Source organism: Panthera tigris, chromosome E3 (genome assembly GCF_018350195.1).
Source record: "Panthera tigris isolate Pti1 chromosome E3, P.tigris_Pti1_mat1.1, whole genome shotgun sequence".
In the NCBI taxonomy this organism is placed as follows: Eukaryota; Metazoa; Chordata; class Mammalia; order Carnivora; family Felidae; genus Panthera; species Panthera tigris.
In genome coordinates this window covers 14,805,428-14,831,045 of record NC_056675.1, presented here as the reverse complement: position 1 = coordinate 14,831,045, position 25,618 = coordinate 14,805,428, and the positions used below count along the sequence as shown (strand labels likewise).

The 25,618-nt window shown below is 46.6% G+C and overlaps 1 protein-coding gene and 1 long non-coding RNA gene across 3 annotated transcripts in view; one reads left to right on the top strand and one right to left on the bottom strand.

Moving 5' to 3' along the window:
• The window catches only part of LOC122234530, a 28,264-nt gene extending 23,149 nt beyond the window's left edge, over positions 1-5,115 (bottom strand). The window contains exon 1 of the long non-coding RNA XR_006212298.1: positions 4,688-5,115. This is a non-coding gene — a long non-coding RNA (uncharacterized LOC122234530). The remainder of the gene's footprint in view (positions 1-4,687) is intronic.
• CALN1 (calneuron 1) overlaps positions 1-25,618 on the top strand; it is a 366,396-nt gene that overhangs the window by 77,437 nt on the left and 263,341 nt on the right. The gene's annotated exons all lie outside the window — the stretch shown is intronic.

Genomic DNA, 25,618 nt, shown 5'->3' with positions numbered 1-25,618 from the left:
TTTTCCATAGTGACTGCACCAGTTAAACACTATTACCAATAGTCCACATTGGTTGTCTTTTCTCCACATCCCCGCCGACACTTTTTTATCTTTTTTGATAATAGTCATTCTAAGAGGCGTGAGGTGATGTCTCATTGTGGTTTCAGTTTGCCTTTCCCTGATGATCAGTGAGGTTGAGCACCTTGTCATGTACCCGTTGGCCACCTGTACGTCTTCCTTGGAAAAATGCCCTCTCCAATCCTCTGCCCATTTCTAAATGAGTTTGTTTGATTTTTTTGCTGTTGAGTTGTATGAGCTCTTTATATATTTTGGAGATTCATCCCTTATCAGGTGTAGGGTTTGCAAATATTGTCTCCCATTTGGTGGGTTGTCTTCTCATTTCGTTGACCATTTTGTTTTCTGGGCAGGCTCGTTTTAGTCTGATGTAGTCCCACTTGTTTTATAGTTTGAAGTGTATAGATCTTTCACCTCCTTGGTTATGTTCATTCCTAAGTATTTTACTCTTTTTGAAGCTAATATAAGTGGGATTCTTTTCATTGCTTTTCTGAATAGTTCATCGTTAGCACATCGAAATGCAACTGATTTTTGTATGTTGATTTTGTGTTCTGCAACTTTACCAATTCATTTATTCTAAAAGTGTTTTGGTGGAGTCTTTCTGGTTGTCTATATATAAGATCACGTCATCTGCAGAGACAATTTGATTTCTTCCTTTCTGATAATCATTAATGTGGGGTATCACATTTATTGATTCGTGTATGTTGAACCAGCTTTATGTCTCCAAGATAAATCCCACTTCGTCATGGGGTATGATCCTTTCAATGTGCTATTGAATGAGGTTTGCTAATATTTTCTTAGAGATTTTTACATATGTGTTCATCAGGATATTGGTCTGTAATTTTCTATTCTTGTAGTGTCCGTGTCTGGCTAGCACTAGGCTCAAAAGAATGGGTTTGGAAGTGTTCCTTCCTCTTCAATTTTTTCCAGGAGTTTGAGAAGCATTGTGATTAATTCTTCTTTAAATGTTCGGTGGAATTCACCATAGAGGTATTTGTTTCTGGACTTTTCTTTATTGGGAAGTTTTCAATCTCCATACACATTATTAGTCTCATCATAAATTGTATTTCTTCATGATTCAGTCTTCATAGGTTGTATCATTTCTAGGAATTTATCCATCTCTTCTAGGTTATCCCATCAGCAGGTGGAAAATTGTTCATTGTAGTCTCTTATGATCCTTTGCTGATTGTAAGGTCTGTCCTTTGATTTTTTATTTTATTTATTTGAGTCCTTCTTTCTGTTTTTCTTAGTGTAGCTAAAGGTTTGTCAATATTGTTTCTCTTTTCAAAAGAACTCCTAATTTCATTGATTTTTTTCTATTGTCTTTCCAATTTCTACTTTGTTTACCTCTGCCCTGATCTTTATTTCCCTCTTTGTACTACTATTGGGCTTTGTTACTCTTTTATACCTTTACCTTCTTTTTTTAGTTTTTTGATGTGTAAAGTTAGATTGTTTATTTGAGATCTTTCTTTTCTTTTTTTCAGCTTATTCATTTATTTTGAGAGAAAGAGAGCAGGAGGGGCAGAGAGAGAGGGAGAGAGACAGAGAGAGCACCCCAAGCAGGCTCTGTACTGTGAGCACAGAGAAGCACTGTGGGGCTTCAGCTAACAAACCCTGAGATCACAACCTGAGCTGAAACCAAGAGTCGGAAGTGTAACTGACTGAGCCACCCAGATGCCCAAGATCGATATTTCTTTCTTTCTTTCTTTCTTTCTTTCTTTCTTTCTTTCTTTCTTTCTTTCTTCATAGGTATTTATTGCTATAAACCTTATTTTAGTACTGCTTTTGATGCACGCATCTTATAGGTTTTGGTATATTAGGTTTCCATTTTTGTTTGTCCCAAGATTTTTTTTTCCATTTCAATGTCTTCCTTGACACATTGGTTCTTCAGGAAGGAGTTGTATAATTTCCACATATTTGTGACCATGTTATCAGAAAAGATGCTCGAGGGGCACCTGGGTGGCTCAGTTGGTTAAGCATCTGACTTTGGCTTAGGTCATGATCTCCTGACTTGTGAGTTTGAACTCTGTGTTGGGCTCTATGCTGACAGCTCAGAGCCCGGAGGCTGCTTTGGATTCTGTCTGTCCCTCTCTCTCTCTGCCTCTCCCCTTCTTGCGTGCACACACACAGTCTCTCTCTCAAATATAAGTTAACGTTAAAAAAATAAAAAAATTAAAAAAAAAGAGAAGATGTTTGATATGATATCAGTCTTCTTAAATTTGTTAAAACTTGTCCTGTGGCTTAACATATGATCTATTCTGGAGAATGTCCTGTGCGTGCTTGAGAAGAATGCGTATTCTGCTGCTGTGGGTGTAATGCTCTGTCTATGTCCGTTAGGTTTATTTGGTCTCACGTGTAGTTCAAGTGCAGTGTTTCCTTATTGATTTTCCGTCTGGATGATCTATCCATTGTTGAAAGTGGGTATTGAAGTCCTGTGCTGTTATTGCATTGTTATCAATTTTCTCCCTTCCAGTCTGGTAGTACTTGCTTCATATATATAGGTGCTCTGATCTTGGGTGCATCTTTTTTTTTTTTTTTAATTGATGAATAGTATTCTATTGTGTGCGGACTGCAATTCGATTATCCACTCTCGATATCGGACGAGTTGTTTTCACTTGGGGATGTTATGAAGAAAGTGGCTTTAAGACTTTTTGTATACTTTGTGTGTGTGTGTGTGTGTGTGTGTGTGTGTGTGTGTGTGTGCATGTGTGTGTGTGTATTCTTGTTTATCCTGAGTAAATACTCTGAGGTAGAATTGCTGGGTAGGTATATGGTCGATTTTATAAGCCAGTGTCAAACCGTTGTGCAAAGGTGTTACACCATTTTACACGCTCACCACCTGTTGTGAGGGATCCAGTTGTTTTGCACCCTCATCAGCATTTGGTGTTGTCGGTCATGGTAGCCAATCCAGTGCACGGACACCAATATCCCATTGTGATTGTAACTTACATCAATCACTGTGATGGTTACTGACCTTGAGTGGATTTTCTCTCTTGTTCTTTCTTTGTTTTCTCCCTCTCTTTCCTTCTCCCCCTTCCTCCTCTCCTCCCTCTCCTCCCCGCTTCCTTTCTTCCTTCCTACCTCTGCTATCAATTCCTGAATGAGGGATGTGGGTTTTTCTTGTCCTTCCTTTAATTCTGTTTATTCTTGCTTCGTGTGTTTGGAAACCCTGTTATTATGTGCATATGCATTTATCTGAGGATTGTTGTAACTTCTCGGCGAATCGATTCAGTTAGCATTATGAAGTGTCTCTTTCTCTCTCTGTTCATACGTTTGGCTTTAAAGGCAGCTTTTGCTGATGTTAATGTGGCCATACAAACCTTCCTCTTTCTTTTACTGCCCTCCTACCTGTGTTTTTAATTTAAAGCGCGTATCTTGTATGTGGCATACGGCCGAGTCTTGACATTTTATCTTGTCAGGAAATCTAGTTTTTAATTGGAATGTTTAATTGACTTACACAAAATGTAATTATTGTATAATTGGGCTGCTTTCTACCTTTTTGTTATTTGTCTTCAATTTGATCCATATGTGCTCTTTTCTCTCTGTTTCTCCTCTCCTGCCTTCTTTTAGGTTAATTGGATATATGTTTTGGTATTTAATTTTAATTCCTCCATCACATACTTAGCCATACTGCTTTGATTGTGTGTGTGTGTGTGTGTGTGTGTGTGCACGCGTGTGCACATGCATGCATGCGTGTGGATGCTCTAGGGATTACAATATACATCCCTTATCACAGTTTACTTAGATTTAATATTCCATTTCATGTAAAATGTTAGAAATCTGTGATATTCTAATTATATATATAAACAGAATATTGCATCTGTACGGTATGTTACCCATCCATGAGTACATGTGTATAACATTGTATTCTCTCTGTTCTGTTTGCTAATGTTGTCATGCGCTTGACATCTACTTATATCATGGATTCATCAATATTCTACTTTGTAAACATTTCATTAGCCAGCAATTTTTTAATTAAGGGAAGAAAAAAGTAAACGTTTTTATTTGCCCGATTATTTTGCATTTCCAGTGCTCTTCCTTTGTTCCTATAGATGGAGTTTCCACCGAGTGTCATTTGCATTTAGGGCCGTAGGAGACAAATTCCTCTAGCTTTATTGTATCTGAAAATGTCTTCTTTTTGCCTTAGTTTTTGAAAGATGGTTTCAGGAGGATATAGAATTCTGGCTCGAAAATTCTTTCATTTCTCCCCAGCGGTGTATATATATTACAAATACTACCTGATACCTTGTGCTATATGTTATATATAATATGTACCATATAATACATGTCATATACTATCTATAGTACCTATAACATATACCATACTTCTGTGTATATACATACAGACAGATCTTGGAGCTAAGCCTGCCTCCCCCGATAATATCATCAAAACAATGTCAACTAGACTTGTCTCCGCCACATTACAAGAATCACTGCCTTTTTAACCCAGAGTAATTAATTCTACTCTGCCTGGCAGACTACCTCTTCCTTCTGCCAGTTCCACATTTTAGAGTCTGTTACCTGCAGCCAGTCTTTCAAGTCTCAGATTCTAGACACTTGAAGCTAGCTGTCAGTTTAGCTGTAAGTAACCAAAAACCAGTGCCTTAAACAAATAGGATGCATTTTTTCTTACATGGGAAGTCTGGAGGCAGAAGTCACCAACTTGGGTTCCAAGAATCCACGACACCATTCAGGCCTCTTCTCCTTCCATCTCCACCACCCCTTTACGTCATCCTTTCTTTTTTCTTTGTCTTTCTGCTGGTCTCTTCGCGGTCTCAATAGGAGCCGTTGAATCTCCAGGCGTGGTGACCCGACTGAGGAGTGCAGGGAGGAGGGAGATTCAGAGTGACCACTTGCCTGTCCTTTTCATCAGCAAAGCAAAAGCTGTCCCGGAAGCTCCTTGCCAGTTTCTGCTTCAGTTGCATTGTCCATGACTGGGTTCCGTGGTTCCCCCTACTTGGAAAGGAGGCCGGGAAGGCGAACGTCCTGCTTCTTGTGGCTCTGTGGTGAATGGGTATGGAAGGAGGGTGTGGGAATGAGTGTGGAGACAGTGTAGCCGTGGCGATGCCCCCACAGTGACACGGCTTCCTTTGTCTGCGTCATGCCCCCGCCCCGCCTCTCAGAATCTCAGGCTGTAGGGAAGTGAGAAATATCCCCTTGCGATCACGGTGCTTTGGATCCATGAATTATTTATCAGGGTTGGGACGGATCAACGATGTCCATATTGAGTCACCACTAAGCAGCAGAGGCTAGCGGTAGCATTGCAGAAAAAGAAAGTATTCTTTAAAGTTGAAGATTTGGACCGATGTCCCCTCTTGCCTGTGTCCTTCATGAGAGCGCAGAGGGGAGCTGATAATTTTAGGGTGGCTCATCTCTAGCTAACACTTCAGTGGAAGAACCACATTCTACTGATCTGCTGTGTTGCCCTTGTGTGATTTCTAGCGCAGACTGACAGGGTGAGGAAATGCCAGTTGGACTTGTTTGGGTTGGTTGCCCAGCCCAGCCTGTGCCTTTGTGTTCCTTCTTGTCCGTCTTTCATCGGACATCTCAAAGGAACCTCCAAATCATCCACATCTCCTCTTCCTGTGTTCCCTGGCCCAGGGAATGACAGTCTACCTGTCAAGCTGTTGAAATCTTCAGGAACATCTGTTTCTCTCACCTGCAGTGACAATTAATCACCAAGCCCTGTCTCTCCTTCCTCCTAAATATTTTTCTGTGCCTCCTTCCTGTAAATCTCCACTGCCAGCAGCCTGCATTGCACCTCAAGTCCCTGGTGGTGTTTTTGGGTGCAAATAGAATACCCAACTTAAGAAAGCAGCTTAATCCAGAAGAGGCTCTTTGTTTGTTTCTTACATGGTAAGAAGTAAGAGCTAGGACCGTTCCAGGGCTAATTCAGTGCGTTCAAAATGTCACCAAGACTCAGGTGCTTTTAAATTTCCCACTCCACTACCCTTAATGTGACAGTGATGTTGCCCCCGTGGGGTTAAGATGGCTGTGACAGTTCTTGGCGTCGCTTACAAGCACAGCCACATCAGAGAAGAGGGACCTGTCTTGCTTGTGTCACTTTCTGTGAAAGAGGGGCATCTTCCTAAGATGTCCCTCTGCAGCCTTACTCCCAAGGGTCACGATTGGGTCACTGTCCATGCTCTAACTGAAGAAGGCTGGAAAAGCAAGTTTCTGGCATGTTCGGTGGTGGAAGGCAGTTTCTGCTGGTCAGAAGAAAGGTTGGAATGGGGCTGTTATTTGGGGGGAGGCATTCCCTAGGACCTGCTGCAGACACACTCATCTCCCGCCTGGACTTTCTAGTCTTTCCCATCAAGCCTTTCTCCCCGAACTCCTGCTGCCAGAAGAGTCTTTCCAAAGTGTGTAGTTAGCTCATCTGCTTATTTGTTTTTTGTCACTACTGCTCATAATTATGGAAGCTGCATGAGGGAAGAAATCTTGTCTGTTCTGTTCATGGCTTTGCCCCCTGGAATGTGGCCTCGCACATCAAAGGTATTGATGTGATATTTAGGTATCTGTTGGCTGGCTGAATGAATGGAATGCACATCTGATTCTGTCAATCCCCCTTAAAGCCTTCAAATGGTTTCCCTTTGCCTCTCAGCTGAAGTCACATCTTCTGGAAATTGTCACGTCTTTCACAAAAAGGTCTGTGCGTACGTTTCCACCTCTCCCTGCTTTCCCCCGCTCCTCCACTCGTCTCCAGCTTTCCGGAACTTTCTTCAGCTTTTCAAATACAACTTGTGTTTTCTTCTCTCCGCATGCTTTCCTCCAACTGCCTAGAACCGCTTTGGCTTCTCACTTTGTCTAAGTCCTTCTCGAGAAGTGAATTTCAGTTTAAACGTCACCTGTTCTGGGAAACCTTCCAGAAGTTTCTCTCAAGAGGTGTTGCTGGAAGCCCCTGAGAACTTCCCAGAGTGCCCTGGACTTCTTCATCTTAGAAGCTGTCACATGCTATTGTGACTGCTTGATTGTGTTTCTCTACCACCACGGTTTTTAAAAATCAGTGTTACTGAGATATAATACAAATTCCATACATAGATCGATTTAGAGTGTACAATTTAATTGTTTCTGATATAGTCACAGAGTTGTGCGACCACTACCCAAAGTCAATTTTAGAGTATTCCCATCGCATTCCACTCCTCCCCCAAATAGCCATTAGCAGCCACTCCTCAATCCCTTCCAATCCCCTTGGCTCGGGGCAACTTCTCTTCTCCTTTCTGTCGCCGTGGACGTGCTGGTTGTGGACACTTCATAGACTGGAACCTAACTTCCACATGGTCAGTGATTGTGTTGGTCTGTTCCCACTGGATTCCTGGTGCTTAGCAGAGAGCTTGGCTTGTGGTTGGCCCTCAAGAAGTATTCGTTGAATGACTAGTTGATTGAAAAATTGAAAATTTAGACACTTGCAAAGCCAATCGCTCCCCTTCCTGGCTATCTGCTACATTCTTACACGTATTGACTGCTGTTTTGTTTTTGTTTAATGTACTTGTTTGTCTTCCTAGATCAGGAGTTTCTTGAGGACCAGAGCCATGCCTGATCTTTGTATATCTTGGTTGAGTATTTGGCACACCAAGCACTCGACAAATGTTTGCAGAATGGGTGAATGAACGAATGAATGAATGAATCAGCTAACAGCACTCATTCCCTTGTCATCAGTCAAGCTCTCCCACGGGGACACGGTGGGCTCAGGTCGTTTGTTTGTTTCATTCTGCCCATGTTTATTAACAAGCCAGTACATGATTTTATACTTTCCACCAGCATTTTGTAAATATCCCTCTCGCCCAGGACAATCACCCCTCTCTGTGGTTAGCTGTCTCTTGGTAATCCTGGTGTTCTCGCAAGGCCCTGCCCAGCCCTTTATACAGGCTTAGGGCTTCATCAAATGCTTGTGATTTAAAAGTCTATGCCTGGGCATCTCGGAGGCCCTGGGTGTCCGGGACAGGGCCAGTATATGTCGGTCGGGTTGTGATGCTTCACTCTAGCATCCCGAGGCATGTTGGAATTGGTGGGTTTTGAATCCCTGCCACCCGGGGGACTCCCACCACGGATGGTCTGTGACTCCGAGTGAGGCAGTCATGCCACAGAGAGAACATCCTGCTTGGGTAGGGCGCCTGTATCTGTATGGGGGTGGCATATCTCGATGTGTCGGGGTACCTGGCCGCCCCAAACCCAGGAGGAAGGTAAGGAGGAAACCAGCTGGGCCTCTTCCTATAGGCCGCTCTCCGCTGGCCTCCAGTTAAAGAGTCGGCGGCTCCAGGGTTATCAGTGTGGGGCGTTAGCCAAGCTTTGTGGCCCGGGTCCTGGTGCTGTGGGCCCAACTGCCCATGATGCTGCTGAAGGGTGCCTCCTACAGTGTGGCCTGAGGACATAGGGCTCTCCCCAGGGTCCTGCGCATAGGGGTCCCCTCTGAGCAGCTGGACCTGTTCGACCCACTCTAGTTGGCCTACGGTGCCCCGGCTCTTGTTTCCCCAGGATGTGGTCTGCCACTGCCTGGGAAACCCAGGCCGTGCCCTGCATATGAACACAGAGGCCCACTGCGGGCCTCTGATGACTTCACAGGACTCTGCTCCCCTGGACCTCGGCCTCTTCTGGAGAATCCTAGAAAGTGCTTGTAGATCAGCTATTGCCTGTAGTAGGCTGAATAACTCCCCCTCCCCCCCCCCCCCCCACACAACATGTTCACCTCCTAACCCTGGAAATGGTGAATATGTTACCTTATACTTTGCAGATGTGGTTAAGAGATTCTTCTGGATTACCTGCGTGGGCCCGGTGTAATCTCAGGGCCCTTATAAGAGGGAGGCATTTGCTCAGAGAGAAGATTTCACACAGCCACACAGGCCTTGAAGGTGGAGGAAGGGGCCTTAAGTAGCCTCTAGAAGGTAGAAAAGTCAAGGATTCTCCCCTGGAGCCTCCAGAAGGACCCATCCCTGCCAACACCATGACTTTAGCCCCATGAAACCTGTTTCAAACTCCTGGGCTCCAGAAACTACAAGAGAATAAATCCTTGTTGCTTTAAGCCACGAGGTTTATCGTAACTTGTGACAGCAGGAGTGGGAAAACCAAAGTATGGCCCCTACCTTGGTTGCAGCTGTTCCTTGTACAAAAGGCTCATGCTGGTCACATGGGAGCAGTCACGGCCGCTGTGACACAGGACCACAGACTGGGCGGCTTAACCAACAGAAACTAATTTTCTCACGGTTCTGGAGGCTGGAAGCCCAAGATCAAGGTGCCAGCGGGGTAAATTTCTGGTGCGAGCTTACAGATAGCTTACAGGTGGCCGCCTTCTCGCCGCGTCCTCACATGGCCTTCTGTCTGCGTGTGCACGTGAGGCACTGGTGTCTCTTCCTCTTGTAAGGACGCCAGTCTTACCAGATGAGGGCCCCACCATGTGACCTCGTTTAACCGTCATTACCCCCCTTGAAGGCTGTCTCCACACCCAGCCACGTTGGGGGTTAGGGTTTCAACACGCATTTGGCAGGGAGAGTGCCGTTCAGTCTGTAACACAGTCCCATGTGTGCAGAAGGGGCAAAGGTCCCTCCCGCGGGCCATTTTCATCCCAGGAGCTCTGTGCTCTTTGCAGATAAGAACAGTGTGTGGTCTGGGAGCCAGCGTCATGCGGACCCTAAACTGATCCCCTGGTGAGCTTACCTTGTGCTTCTGTCGTTCAGGGCTTCACAGACTAAATTGGGGTATTTGAGGAGTTTTTACTGAGCTCGTTTGGGCAGTCCTTCCCTGATGGCAAGAGTAACGCCTTTGGGCCAGTCATCGGAAATGTATCCTGAGGGGTGCCTGGGTGGCTCAGTCGGTTAAGCATCCGACTTCGGCTCAGGTCACGATCTCACGATCTGTGAGTTCGAGCCCCGCAGCGGGCTCTGTGCTGACAGCTCGGAGCTTGGAGCCTGCTTCGGATTCTGTGTCTCCCCCTCTCTCTCCCTGTCCCCTGCTCATGCTCTTTCTCTATCTCTCAAGAATAAATAAAGTTAAAAAAAAAAAAAAGAAATGTCTCCTGAGAACATCAGGAGTTAGGATACAGAGTTCTTGGGTAAAGCTCTATTTGGCTAAGGCATTCGTCATTCCATAAGGCATTCGTCATGATGCTGAACAGGGTGGCAGTGATCTGATAGTATGTCTCTCTCTCTCTCTCTCTCTCTCTCTCTCTCTCTCTCTCCCCCTTTTCCCCTCCCTCACTGCCCTCCTTAGTAAAGGAAGCAGTCTGTCTGGTCCCTAGCTATGACTTCATCTTTCTAGGAATTAAAACCATTTTATATGTTCCTAACCCCAGTCTTTTCTGATCCAGTCTGATGCTGTACTGCTGAAAGCCCACTTCAACACCATTCCAGGGACACTTCCTCATGGGACCCAGTCCTCCTGACCCCAAGCTAGTGCCTAATTTGCGAGAAAGGTACTTCTGGCCAAAGTTCACTCCCCTGTGCTGGGATGTGAACTGTTAGTGGTTCATGGTTCAGGGCTACCTTGGAAACATGAAAGCCTCATCTCAGGAGAGCCAGGCACCTTGAATGTGGCTTCTGGACACCAAGCCTGGGTTAGCCAGGGCCGGCTCCAGACTGACATGGAGCAGAAGTGCTCTGAGGCCGCAGAATCTTCCGAGCTGATATCCCGCGATGGGAGCCACAGGCCCAGGAAACTGCGGCGACCTCCGTCCTGCGAGTGAGCCTCTCGTCTGACAACTTTCTGGAAACCCAGCACCGGCAGCAGGCACGGACAATTCCTGAACAAGATCCAGCCCCCCCTCACCCCCACCTCAGAGGTTCCCAAAGGACAGACGGCAGACGGGACTTCTCCCGTCAGCACAGTGACCAGATTTCCCGTTGGAGGAGCCCACACAGGTGTGACGACCTACAGTGATGTCACGTTGGCAGGTGGGACCACTGCAGCCCAGAGGTGTTAGAGGCAGGTCCTTAAATATACTTCTTGGAACACAATTTGGACCTGCCAGCTGAAAGTGTCAGCCTTAACATTCACCATTTCAGACTGATTTATAAGGAAAGGGGCTGCGTTTTGCTAGCCTGCGTCACCCGGTGTAAGCACGGAGTTTTTATCCTGCTCTACTCAGCCCGGAAGGGATGCCGCTTCAGGCACTGAGAAAACAGCTGTGCATTTGAGTTTATTTGTCCAAGTGGCCGGGGACAGTCTGGGGACAAACCGTGCCTTATTTGGAGTTGTTTATTCTTTCTATACTTCTCTTGCACGGGGCGACCTCAGATCACCTTCTGCAGCTTGGAAAAACCCGAGTCCGCTTATGCACAGCCTAGGGGCACTTGGCCGTGGCCCGAGAGAGGTAGGTTGTGCCAAACCTGTCCTTAGCCACTGGAAGCTGGTGGGGCATTGGATGGATTGAAGGGCCCTTGGAAGGTTGTCTTCTATTGGTTACCCTCTTGGGCCATGAAAGGTCCAGCTTCATAACGACAGTGTCTCAATGGGGCTCCCATAGGAAACCGAACACCCACAGACACGGGCGGCGGTTAGGACGGTGTCTCCCTCGGGCATAAACAGAGTATCGTGTTTCTCTGCATGGGGAATGCTGGGCTTTTCAGAGGGGAGGCAGTGAGCCTGGTGACTCCCCCTCACACCTTTGGGTTTAGAAGGAAAGTGTCTCTACTGGGCAGGAACACGGGCCCAGGTGTTCGGGCGGACCTCCACTCACGCTCAGGATGTTCTCTGGCTGGTCTGAAACACGTGTCTGGGAATGTAGAAGCGGGGAGAGCACTGGGCAAGGGACCCGCAAGCGTGAGGCCACGCCGATGGCAGAATCCCAGCTGTGAGGTGTGGGTCTGTTACGGGTCAGATTGGTTCCCCACCCAAAGATATGTTGGTGTCCTCCCCCCCCAGTACCACGGAATGTGACCTCATTTGAAGATAGGGTCGTAACAGAGGTGATCAACTTGACATGAGGTGTTTAGGGTGGACTCCAATCCAATATGACTGGCGTCCTTTTGAAAAGGGGAAATTTGGACAAAGATACACAGAAGAACACCATGTGAAGGTGCAGGCAGACATCTACAAGCCAAGGAACACCAAAGATTACCAGGACTCCCCCGGTAAGCTGGAGGAGAGGCAGGGGACAGATTCTCCCTCAAGAATAAAGACAGAATCAACCCTACCAATGCCTCGATCTCACACTTCCAGCCTCCAGGACCGTGAAACGATAACATGCTGTTGCTGAAACCACCAAATCTGTGGTGCTTTGTCACCGCACCCCCACCAGAAGGACACAGGGCCTTGCAGGTAGTGACGAGCTTGTGAGTCCCAACGAGGAAGATGCCAAGGACCGGAAGGCAGCGTGCTCACGGGTGACAGCAGGGGCTAGTCAATGGGTGGCGCCTGGTGTTTCCATTATTGGGAATTACCTCCAAGTGCAGGCCCGTGACGACGACATCATCGTCGTCGTCACCATCGTCATCGTCATCACAACTAATCTTTCTTGAGTATCTACTATGTGCCTGACATAGATGCTATATATGTTTTTTTTTTAAATCATATCTACGCCCAATGTGGGGCTTGAACTCACCACCTCATTGATATCAAGAGTCACGTGCTCTACCGACCGAGCCAGCCAGGCACCTCTATGTTTTACATGTCCTGTATCCTTGAGGTCTGACAACCTACGAGGTCAATGTGGGTATGATTCTCGTTTTGCAAACTAAGAAACTGAGAAGGAAGTAGATTGCCCAAGAGCATTCGGCCGACAGGTGGAGAGGCCCGAACGCAGCCACTCCCAGCCCTGCTCACGGTTCTCCAGTTCGCATACGATGGGTCTGTTTCTTCAATGTCAGGCTCACCCTCTCAGGATCTTTGTGTTGGCTGCTCCCCACCTAGGTTGCTTTCCCACTAGGTTTCTGCCTGGCCAGCTCCTTTTTCTGTCTGTCTCAGCACAATGCTTTGTCTGCAGGGAGAACCCCTGGTTCTCCTTGTCATCTCTGCCCACCGCATGTTTTATTATGATTTTTTTTCTCACCAGCCCTTGCCACTGTCTGAAATTTCCTTCTTGCTCCGTCATGAGTCATCTGTCTTAACCCACCGGAACGTAAGTTTTATGAGGACAAGGACCTTAGCTGGCTTCTTCAGTCCTCTATCCCAGAAACTAGATCAGTTTCTAGTTTCAGACCAGCAGAGAAAGTGTTCAGTAACTCAGTTCCCTTAATTATTCAAATAATGTGGGCCTTTTCAACCTAATCGGAGCTTGGGCTCCATGATGCTCATGCAACAGATTTGGGAAGGTCATCTACTCAACAGAAGGCAGCTTCCATCTGTCCTGTCTGTCCTTCTAATCCTTTTGCAGTGCCTGGGGGCTGGAGGAAGCTTTCACGCTGGGCCTCCTCCCCCCCACCCCCACCTCCTGCTCCCTCACCTGCCAAGGGGTCTGTAAGAGGAAGGCAGACACGAGGAAGTTGGCTTTGTCATTGGATGGTTGTTGTCATCCTTCCCAGGAGGCAAGGAATCTGGGGCCAGTGACCGTGGCTTTGGGTCAGTCAACCAACATAGCAGCAGGTCGGGCTCGGCCTTGAGGCTGCTATACTCGGCGGTTGAGGACCGTGTGGCCCAGTTTGGGAAGAGCCTGGCCCATTGGAAGAGGGGGTCTGTTGTAGGGCACAGGGCAAGGCTCCAGTGCCTGGGACAGGCAGCCACGCACAGCCCTGGGGTGCTCGGGGCTGTGTGTGTAGAGAGGCGAAGCCACATTCTAGCCTGTCCTGTAAGTTGATGAGCCCCAACAGGCTGCCGCCCAGTATACCCCACGCTGTCTCTGGGGCCTTGCTAAGGCCACCCCACCATTTGTGCCCACACATCTTAAGATCTTACCAGGGCTGCCTGGGTGCATTCAGCAGACGTTGATCGAGCACCACTGTGTGGGGGAGACGGGTGGTGGGCCAGTAGCTACAGGAGCAGTTATTTGGTTATTAGAGACAGTATTTCACTGGGACGTGTCGTGGACTGAAGGACCATCTGGCAGGTGGCTGACATTAGATGCCCTCAGCCCCAGACGGACCACATCCTGCCTCCGGGGCTGGGGTGTCAGCCCCCAAAAGGGCCTTCTTCCTTTGTCCCCCCTCCTTTAACAAATGGGGAGGGGGAAAGGCCCTCCCCAAGATTTCCTCTGAGGGACCTCCCAGTATTGGTTCCTGTGCCAGAAGCATTTGTGCAGTTCGGACAGGAGGTCCAGAGGTCAAGGGGGGCTTTGGCCTGGGCGCTTCTGAGCACACCTTCCTGGCCGCTCTTGCCCACTGATTCCAGAGGAGAGAGTGACTTCCTCCCTTCCTTCCCAAGAAGAGCTTAGTAAGCAACCTGGCTTTGGCTGTACATCTTAAAAAAAAAAGAAATAGGGAAGAGGGTATTCTGAGTAGCAGAATAGCCCGTTGACTTCAAAGAGAAGGTCTGCTCTTAATTGAGCAAAGAGCTCATGTCCAGTGTGTAGCTTGGAGGGGAGGAGGGGGTGTCAAGAGGTTTGAGGACCGTGTGGCCCAGTTTGGGAAGAGCCTGGCCCATTGGAAGAGGGGGTCTGACCTTGCGCCATCACAGTGGGCTCCAGCCCAGCCTTAAATACCAGCCCCATAAATGCCGAATTAGTGATTGGGTAGGAGCCAATGAGGGCTTTGATGCTGAAGTGATCTGTAATTAGATGTGCTGTTGTTTTGTTTTAGGTTTATTTATTTATCCTGAGGGGGGCAGAGGGGCAGAGAGAAAGAGAGGACGAGAGAGAATCCCAAGGCGGGCTCCATGCTATCAGCCTGGAGCCCAACGTGGAGTTTGAACTCACGAACCATGGGATCGCAACCTGAGTCGAAATCAAGAGTGACACGCTTAAATGGCTGAGCCACCCAGGCGCCCCTAGATGTGCTGTTTTAAACCCACAGCTCTGAATGCTGGGGGGGGGGTGGTGGTCCAGTCACCAAGCAGGGAACGGGTCTGGGGTGAATTTTTGAGTTTGAGCTAGATACGATGAGAATCCTCTGGAAAAAGTTCAGGTAGAAAGAGCAGAAGGAGTAAATGTTTGTTATTTTTAATTTCAGTTTTTATTATTATTATTATTATTTTGCTTCTTCGTACAATGTGTGAATAGTCCTGGTTTACTGCTCCAGAATTAAGAAAAAAAAAGTGTCCCAACTTATTTTCCCATTGAGAGTGCCTCATTTTCCATTCGAGTGACACACAGAGAGAAGGGTAATAAGTGAGGGAGGGGGCAGAGGTGGGGAGACGGGTCTGCCAGCAGCTCCTGTATGTGCTGTTTTTATCAGGCGTATCGTCGTGAACCAATTTTCATGTTGAAATGGCTTTTCTCCCCCCGAACAAATTACTTTTTATGGGGTTGAATGGGATGGCAGACGCCTTCTTTGAAGATTAGCTAACTCAGTTCTTAGCCTGTGCTAAAATACGTATCTTGTAAACCCTTCTAAGGGCAGAGTCTGTGACTGGTTTGCTCCTCACAGAGGATTGACTAATACGAGCTGGAGGAAAAAAAAGAGTTTTCAAAAGAATCCGGTATAAGAACAGATGCCTGGAGTTTTGGCAAAATAGATTTCCGCTCTGAGACTTCGGAGCAGCTCAGAAAAATGGACCCCGGAAGGGAGAGGGCAGTTCTAGGAAAGTCTTCAGTTCATTCATTGCTTTGGTTTTGTTTTTTTTTTAAATAACATTCGGTTCCTGTAAAATCAGACAGGTGGATGCATTTGTAAATAAAGAATAGTGTATTGACCACCACCAGCTGCTGGCAGTCATTTGGAATGTCACCGTTCGATGATAATTCATCTCTGTATTTTGTTGGATTTACTTCCTGTGTTTCTTCCCCGAGGCACGTGTTTCTACAGTGCAAATCATATTGCTTATATAATTTTTATCCTGATACTTAAAACAGTAGGTTTTCTCCCGTCATTTAGAAATGGGATTTTTGCTTGTGCGTCCTACTTGACCACGTGGATGTAATTAAATCGACATCACATAGTTTTTTGGTTTTTACCATTTTATTTTCAATAATTTCAATTATTCCTAGAGGGAAGATTCAAGAATAGTGCAACGATCTCCCAAATACCCCTCGCCCATAGTCTCTGATTGTTGACGTTTGGTTCTATGTGCCTTCCCCTTCTTTCTCTCTCCCAAATATGTCTGATTATTTTTTCAAAACCTTTGTAGGGTAAGCAACAGATAATGGTGTCCCACCATTGTTGAATACTCTGTGCCCCTTTTGCACAAAGACAGTTTCCTGGCCAATCATGATATCATCATCAGAATCGGGAGACTAGTCATGGGTAGTACCACCGTGTAATCCACAGCCACTCATCAGATTTCCCCAGATCTCCCGGTACTGCTCTTTCTGGCAGATTCATCCAATCCAAGATCATATTTAGCATTTATCTGTGATGTCTTCCCCTCCCCCCCATTTCAACAGGTGCCTCGGGTTTTGTGTTTTGTTTTGTTGTTTTTACTATGAGGACATCTGTGATGTTATAGGCCAATCATTCTGTAACATGTCCCTGAGGTTGGGTTTGTCCCTTATGGTTTAGATTTGAGCTTGGCAGCTTTTACAGAAATAGGACAGAGGGATGACGACGTGCCCCCCTCACGGCGTTGGATCAGGTGACGCACGGTGATGATCTGCCCCCTGACTCGTGATGCTAACTTTGATGGCTGCCTTCAGTGTGCCAGGCTTCTCAACGTAAAGGGACTCTTTCCCCTTCATAATTAATAAGTATGCAGTGGGGAAATACTTTAAAATTTATAAATACCTGTTCCTCATCAAACTTTCACTCCCTAGTTGTAGTAGCCATTAGAGATTCTTGCCTGAATCAATTGTGACAATGGTAGTTACCAAATGATGGGTTTTCAGCGCCCAGCGTTCCTTCTGCATTTATTGGTATGATGCGGTAAGCAGGAGCCTCTTATTATCCACATCCATTCATTCATTGATATCGGTATTGGCTCATCAATTCCCATTTTATTCAATAGATCATTATCTCTTCCGGTTGTTGTTTATTTTCATGTTACCATCGGCCCCTTTCGGGCTGGTTCCTGGATCTTTCCAGTATAATCTCGTCATTGAAAACGATGGTCACACAACACATTAATAGTTAGAAATTTGTTTTCTACTTGACAATAAATAACGAGCCTTTTCCATGTTACTAAGACTTAACAGTGTTATTTTTAGACAGTGCACGGTGTCCATCCAATGTACTCAATGCTTCAGCTCTTCTGGGGCGGGGGAAGCTCTGAGAAGAAACCCCTCTCACATGCAAAGACCCACATTTCATTAGACGGGGGACACGCAGTGTTATCAGAAACGGAGTCAGCACAGAGAGCTGGAGTGAGTCCAGTGCATTCGGGTGTAATGATTCCTTGTCCTCCAGCTTGTAACTGATTGTGTAGCTGCTGGAGAGGTACTGTCTACCCAGGATGCAGATTCATTGTGGGGCTACCTTTCATCTAAAAAATTCCCAGAGGCAGGGGCGCCTGGGTGGCTCGGTCGGTTAAGCGTCTGACTTCAGCTCAGGTCGTGATCTCACGGTTCATAGGTTCTAGCCCCATGTTGGGCTCTGTGCTGACAACTCAGAGCCTGGAGGCTGCTTTGGATTTGTGTCCCCCCCTCTCTCTGCCCCTCCCCTGCTTACACTCTGGCTCCTCTCTCTGTGTCTCTCAAGAATAAATAATAAACGTTTAAAAATGATCAAAAAAATTTCTAGCCGACCTGAGTCGGCTCAGGTCATGATCTCATAGTTTGTGAGTTCGAGCTCCGCATCAGGCTCTGCACTGATAGTGCAGAGACTGCTTGGGATTCTCTCTCCCTCCCTCTCTCTGTGCCCCTCCCCTGTGCTCCCTCTTTCTCTCTCTCTCTCTCTCTCTCAAAAAAAAAAAAAAAAAAATTCCAGCAGCCTATGTACCAATCGGCTGGAGATAGACTATTACATAGTAGTTTAAACAGTCTCAAGTTGTATACATCAATGTATAGATGTTTACGTTTGTATATGTGTGTTTGTATCCATTATATATGCATGCCCAATACCCATCTACACGATACTGGTTACAATTGGATGGAGGGAGAGGAAACAGAGAAATGATCTATAAGGGGCTTCAAACTGGTATATGTAAATTATATTTCCATGAAGCCATTAAAAAAATAGACATCTGAAGTAAATATGGTATAATGTATAGGCTTCATAAGGGGCTGGGTTAGGTAAACACACGTTTACTGTAATGTTCTTTTCTCTGATGGAGTCTTACGTTTGAAATATTTTACGATAGGAAGAATTTTTAAAACCTGAACGGAAATGATCGGTACTAAATTCAAGATGGTGATTTTATCTGTGGAGTGACAGATGTGGGATCAGGGAGCATCGCTTGTATTTGTGATGTCCGACTTCTTTTTGTTTTTCTAAAAAAATTAATCAAAATCGCAAAACGTTAAGATTTGACGTCGTTGTGGGTTTACAGGGGTTCACTTACAACATTCTCTTGGCTTTTCTGCATTTATATATTAAAAAAAAAACATGCTATAGAAGTGAGAGAATAAGGCTCTAACTCTCTGGACAGGAAGGAAGTAATGGAATTTATAGCACGCATGGCATGTTAGCTCTGGAAAGCAGAGCCTGAGGCAAGGCTTAAGTGCTAAAGTCTTTGGGGAGGTGCAAACCCAGGGCAACAGAATGAGGGGATAGAGAAGCGAGAGGGGGAAGGATGAGAAGCAAACAGCAAGTGATCCGTTGCCACGTTAGCCACTGTTTTGTGAGGTCTTAGCTGTGCGGGATGTGTCCGGATAGGCTATATACAAACACTGTTTGGGGACCGTCCACTGGAGAGAGGAATGGAGAGGGGATTTATTTCCTAGCTCTTTGCTTTCTTCTCTGGCCAAAAGTGAATTTGCAGGAAGTTAATAGTCACGAACTTCTGGAGTGTGTCCTTTAGCCCTTTCGACCACCCCTGGGGAGGCAAGATCGCACACACGAGTGTGGTGCATAGTTAGGAACTATGTGTGAGCGAGAGACCCTGGCAGTGGCCTCAGGCCTTGGGGCCACCCGGCCCTAAGGGAGTCTGATTTGAGCCCCCCCGCACTGGCAATGGCTACCGCAAACCAAGAGACCAAGGGTATGGGAGGTAAGCTTACGTGGGAGGAGGGGTGAGGAATTAAAACTGCTCTGGGCTGACCTCTTTTCTGAAGAGCATTTGGAGGACAACAGTGTTCACTGAGGTTTGGGGGAAGGATTTGGAAGGCGGGACTTGGAGTTTGGGAGGAATCATGAAGGTCTTGCCTAGAGGCGTGGGGAAAAGATTGTCTCTGGCCACAGACATGGGGAGGCTCCGTGGGATGCAACTCCGTGGGATTGCGTTGAACGGGCAAAGAAGAACCGGGAGGGCTGGCGGTCTGGAAGAGTGCTGAGGGCTGAAGGTCTCAGAAGACCGAAGAGAAGCTGGATGGGAGTGACCCTTGGAAAAATAGGAGCTCGTGCTACGAGAGTGAAATGGTAGAGCTTAAGGTTCAGAGTGGCAGGCAGGTTGGGTAGGGGCGAGGATCGGGATGGGGCCGTGGGTGAGGTTTCTTGAGCGGAGAGGGGGTAAAAGATAGGAGGGAAGCAGCGGTTCAGGATCTCGAGGTCACTTAGAACAGCAGCAGGAGGCTGGGCACGGAGCAAGACTGTTGAGCTGAGACGCGGCAGAAGTGTAAAGGCGTGAAGAGGAATGGTTAGCAAATTTAGCTGGGCCCGGCACTGGAGGACCAATGTGAATGGTGAGGAACTGTTCCAAGGTTGAGTCACCAAGGGATGCCAGTTAACAAACGGGGTCAGCTAGTCTATCGTTGACACTAAACTGAATCATCACCATATAATCTGGAAGCCAATTGCCATCCGTCTGTAAAGGTCTCGTGCATTTTCCTACTGCGAAATTCCGTTCCTCCCATGACCCCTGCCCACCGCCCCCACCGCCCCACCCCACCCCCAGCTTTCTTAAGTTGTGGGTGTTGGAGTGTTCATCACACGGTGCTGTCATGCCTGTCCGCGTTTCTGCCTCCCTCCCCACCTGCCCCATCGTGCGTGCTGGCAGGGCAGGGCCAGATCTCACCTTGCATCGGGTCCTCACCCAGCCTGGTCCCTGATGCCCCGTGGGAGCTCAGAACATTGCAACGCGGTGTTGCTGGCAAGGAGAGGGCTGTAGCAGCATCAGGCCACCAGGAGCCACGGATCACTTTCTCTTCGATGGTTGAGAGAAGCTCTTTGATTAAGTCGCCTCCTCGTTTCTGCCCTTTCAGACATAACCTTCTCTCTCCCCTCAAGATACAAGTTCCTTGTAGAATATTTGGAAAACAGTGATAATGACCCATAACCCTGACCCCCAGCGACAGCCACTATTAATGACTTAGCGTAGATTTTTACAGTCCTAAATCTTATTTATTAATTTGAATAGCTAGCACATTGATGGCACACCTTTCAAAAGGCAGAAAAGTGGCTGTCGTGAAAGTGTCCCCCTATTCCTATCCTTCCTCCCCTCATCCAGTTCCCTTCTGCAGGAGAGCCTCGGTTACTGGATTCCTGTAACCAGGACAGCCTGTACTTTCCCAAGCAAGTTTGTGTCGTGGGTTTTTTTTTTTTTAATTTTTTTTTAACATTTATTTATTTTTGAGAGACAGAGGGAGACAGAGTGGGAGTAGGGGAGAGTCAGAGAGAGAGGGAGACGTAGAATCTGAAGCAGGCTCTGAGCCATCATCACAGAGCCCGATGCTGGGCTCCTACCATGAACTGTGAGATCATGACCTGAGCTGAAGTCGGACGCTTAACCGTCTGAGCCATCCAGGTGCCCCTGTTTTTTTTTTTTTTTTTTTTTTTTTTTTTTTTTTAATTCTTTTTACACCAATAGTGGTATTTGACCAACACCTTTTTGCATTTTTCATTTCACAATAGTTCTTGCAGGTCATTCCACATCAGGATGTAAAGAAAATTCTTACTCTTTACAGCTGCCTAGTCTTTTATTGTTTGGGTGTAGTATACTTGATTTAACCAATTTTCTGTTCATGGGTGTTTGCATTGATTCAGATCTCTGTAATTTGCAATGTTTTGTTATGGACAATTCAAGGGTAAAGTACACCCATGGGGGCCCATCACCCAGCTTTAACTTGGGACCCTGTGTGTGTGTGTGTGTGTGTGTGTGTGTGTTTAAGTTTATTTATTTATTTTGGGAGGGGGGTGTGGAGAGGAGCAGAGAGAGAGGGAGAGTGAGAATCCCAAGCCGGCTCTGTGCTGACGCGGGGCTCAATCCCACAAACCGTGAGATCATGACCTGAACCGAAGTTGGACGCTTAACAGACTGAGCCACCCAGGCGCCCCACGTGTGCCCTGGTTTTCATAGAACAGAGCTCACCTTAGCGCACTTCAAAGAGATTCTACCAGTTTTCAGCCCTACCATCCGATGTGTAGAGGGTCCGTTTCCCGCGGCTTTACCTACACAGCGTGTTGTCAAACTTCATGCGCTTACCTGCCTCCCGGCTGAAATATGTTATACACATGTCGCTTTCCTTTGCATTTCTCTTATCCTGGGTTGGGGCGAACATTGTTTTATGCGTGCCTCGTAATTCCTTTCTTGGAAACTAGCTGCTCATATTCTCCGAACGCTCTGCTTTGGGTTTGGTGGCCTTTTTCTCATTGATGTACACGAGAGCTTTTTCAATATAAGGGAAATGAGCGCCTCCTTTGTAATATACACTGCAGATGTTTCCATTTTGTTTCTGATCTTTGACGTAAGGTACTGTAGGGTTGTTTTTTGTTTTTTGGTTTTTGGGGTTTTTTTTTTGCCATGAAAAGGCTTTTTTAAAAAGCTTTTAAAAATTGTGTAGAATTATCGATCTTTTATTTTACAGCTTTTGGTATTTGTTCCCTGCTTAGTACAGCCTGTACAAGCCTTTTATCCACTCTGGGATTTTACAAAAATTTCCTCGTGGCTTTTTTCTAATATAATTAGGACTTCATTTTGTGTATTGAACCTTCGATTCTTCTGGAATTTATTTTTGGCGGGAACCTTTGATTCTTCCACAATTTATTTTGGTGGAAAGTGTGGACTGTGGTTTTATTCTTATGTTTTTTATTCAGCCATCTACTTAGTTGTCCTGACATCATTTGTTGAAGCCACCCTTTCACATTATTTGAAATGCACTCTTCTCATATACTCAGTTTCTGTATTAATCGAGATAGATTTGATATTCCTACTTTTTTTAAAAGAGTGGCCTCTTATCATATATTTAGCTCATTACTTACTGTTTGTAGTTTCCCATTTTTTATTATTAAAAATACGGCTGTGGTACGTCTTTGCGGATGAATCTTTGTACACACCTCTTTTACGATAAATGCCTGCAAACGGAATTGCCGCGTCTAAAGACACTTTGAGATGTCTTTATTATAGATATTGTCAAACATACCAAAAAGCAGAGAAAAGTGTAAGCCCTTGAGTAGCCATCATGGAACTTCAATGAGTGTCGACATTTTATTTATCGTATTTCATCTCTCGCTTCTGCCCCCAGGCATTTTCTCCTGAAGTGTTATTTTTAATTAATTACTTTTTTATTTTAAGAGAGCACGTGTGCGAGCAGTGGAGAGAGGCACAGGGAAAGAGAGAGAGGGAATCTGAAGTGGGCTCTACACTCTGTGCAGAGCCTGATGCAGGGCTCCATCCCACAACCTTGGGATCATGACCTGAGCTGAAATCAAGAGTCGGATGCTCAGCCAACTGAGCCACGCAAGCCCCCCCCCACCCCCCCCCGGAGTATTTTAAAGCAAAGCCCAGACTCTGTATCATCATCCATAATCGGATCCGTATATCTCTCTAATTAACTTAAATTAGCTTATTTCTTTCTTACGGTTCTCTCAAAAGTGTCCGTTTCAGATTTGCCCTCATCAGGATTCAAACAAGGTCCAGATTTTTTTTAAGGCTTTTGTAATTATTGCTCTGATTGGCCCGCAGACAGTGCACCCGTGTGCCCCTCTGCCAGCATACGCGAAGAGTTGCTTTTACCCCGTGTCTTCGACAGTTCTGGGCACATCCTCCGACAAGCCTTGCTGACCTTCCAGGGGCTGTAGCCAGAAACCACGGGGCCCTCCTGCCTCCCTTCCTCCTCTCACATCCCACACCTCACCTTTCAGGGTATTCTGCCGGCTTTACCTTGAAACGCATCCATGGGGCGCCTGGGTGGCGCAGTCGGCTGAGCGTCCGACTTCAGCTCAGGTCATGATCTCGCGGTCCGTGAGTTCGAGCCCCGCGTCGGGCTCTGGGCTGATGGCTCAGAGCCTGGAGCCTGCTTCCGATTCTGTGTCTCCCTCTCTCTCTGCCCCTCCCCCGTTCATGCTCTGTCTCTATCTCAAAAAATAAATAAACGTTAAAAAAAAAATTAAAAAAAAAAAAAAAGAAACGCATCCAGAACCTGATCGCCCCTCCCTCCTGCGTGAGTCATGCTCTCTCGCCTGGACCATTGCAGCAGCCTCTCTGCTCCTGAGTTCTCCCCAAAGTGTGTTAACACAGCAGCCAGAGCGCCCTTTTGTGAAACGGAGGTGTAATTGGCATACGACATGATATTAATTTCAGGTGCACAACACAATGGTTCCAGATTTGTATATATTGGGAAATGATCACAGTAAGTCTAGTTAATATCCGTCACCACACTTGGTTACAAAATTTGTTTGTGTTGAACACTTTTAAGATCTACTCTCTAGCCACTTTCACACGTGCCGTACGGTATTATCAACCACGGTCACGCTGTATGTCACATCCCCATGACATTTATTTTATAACTGCAAGTTTGTGCCTTTCGACCCCCTTCACTTATTTCATCCTCCCCCCTACCCTTCCCGCCTCTGGCGACCGCTGGTCTGTTCTCTGTCTCACGGTTTTGTGTGTTTGTTTTTGAATTCCAAAACAAAGGGAGATTACGCCGTATTTGTCTTTCTCTGTGTGACCCACTTCGCTTTACATAATGGTATCCTCAAGGTCCATCCGCATCGTTGTGAGGGGCAATATTTCATTCTTTTTTACGGCTGAGTGGTATTCCATTGTGTACCTAGAGCGCATCTGCATTCATTCATTCATTCATTCATTCATTCGTATATGGACGCTTAGGTTGCTTCTTTATCTTGGCTGTTGTACGTAATGCTGCAGCAGACATTAGGGGCATATATCTTTCCGAGTCCGTGTTTTCATTTTCTTTGGATAAATACCCAGAAGTGGAATAGCTGGATCATATGGTAGTTCTATTTTTAATTTTTTGAGGAACCTTCGTGCTATTTTCCACAGTGGCTGCACCAATTTATACTCCTGCCTACCTGCGGTACGCCGGGGCTCCCTTTTCCCCCGCAGCCTGGTCAATACAGGTCATTTCTTGTCTTGATGATAATAGCCATTCTGACAGGTGCACCGTGATATCTCATTGTGACTGTGGTTTGCATTTCCCTCATGACTGGTGACGTTAAGCACCTCTGTGTGTACATATCGGCCATCCTGTAGATCTTCATCATTTTAACACGCAAATAAAAGCAAGTCACTCTGATGCTCAGCAACCTTCTATGGCTCCCACCTCACTCAAAGTAAAACCCATAGTGCTGACAGTGGCCTACAGGGCCCTACGTGATCTGCCTTCCCACCTCTGTCTCCCCGATATTACCACCTACTTCTCTCCCCGCTCACTCACTCCACCCCACCCCGGTCCCCTGGCTTCCTTGCCGCTCTTCTAGTGTACCGGGCTCATGTGCCCCTAGGGAGTCGCAGTGACTGTTCCCTAGGTCTGGAACACTCTTCCATAGATAACCCGTGGACCACTCCTTTCAGCTGCTCAAATGTCTTCTCATCGCAGCTCCATTGCCCTAACCTCTGGACTTACACTGCTACCCAACCCCCGTCCCCCCACGATTCTGCAGTGCTATCTACTCCCCTCCTCGGTCTTGTCTTTTCTGTAGCTCCTGCCACGCCTCTACGCCCCACATTACTTAACTTTACCAAGGGCCTACTGTTTACTGTCTGTCTTTCCTCTGGGCCCACGAGCACACGGCGTCGGGACTCTCTGCTGTGCTCACGATGTGGATTGAAATTCAAAACCAAACACACAAGACCGGAACTCACAGAGACAGGGAATAGATTGGTGGTTGCCAGAGGCGGGAAGGGTAGGGGGAACAGTCACTGCTAATTCCTAGGTTTACAGGAGCTGGGTATGCTAGAGGAACCGCAAGGAAGCCAGGGGACCGGGGTGGGGTGGAGTGAGCGAGTGGGGAGAGAAGTAGGCGGTAATATCGGGGAGATAAGGGTGGGAAGGCAGATTGCGTCGGGCCCTGTAGGCCACTGTCAGCACTGTGGGTTTTACTTTGAGTGAGGTGGGAGTCATATCCTAGCTCCCAAAAGTGTGTCGTACCTGGTACACACCAGCAAATATTTATTGACCGACGATGAATTTGACAGACAGACCCTATTTGCGCTAGAAAATTAATAGTAAAAAAATAGCACAAGTGAAAAAAACTAACGGATGTAATTCTCTTTGATATGGTTTTTGGCTGTCTGTATTTTTCCTTTTGGGGGGAAATCTGTGCCTTTTTCCATT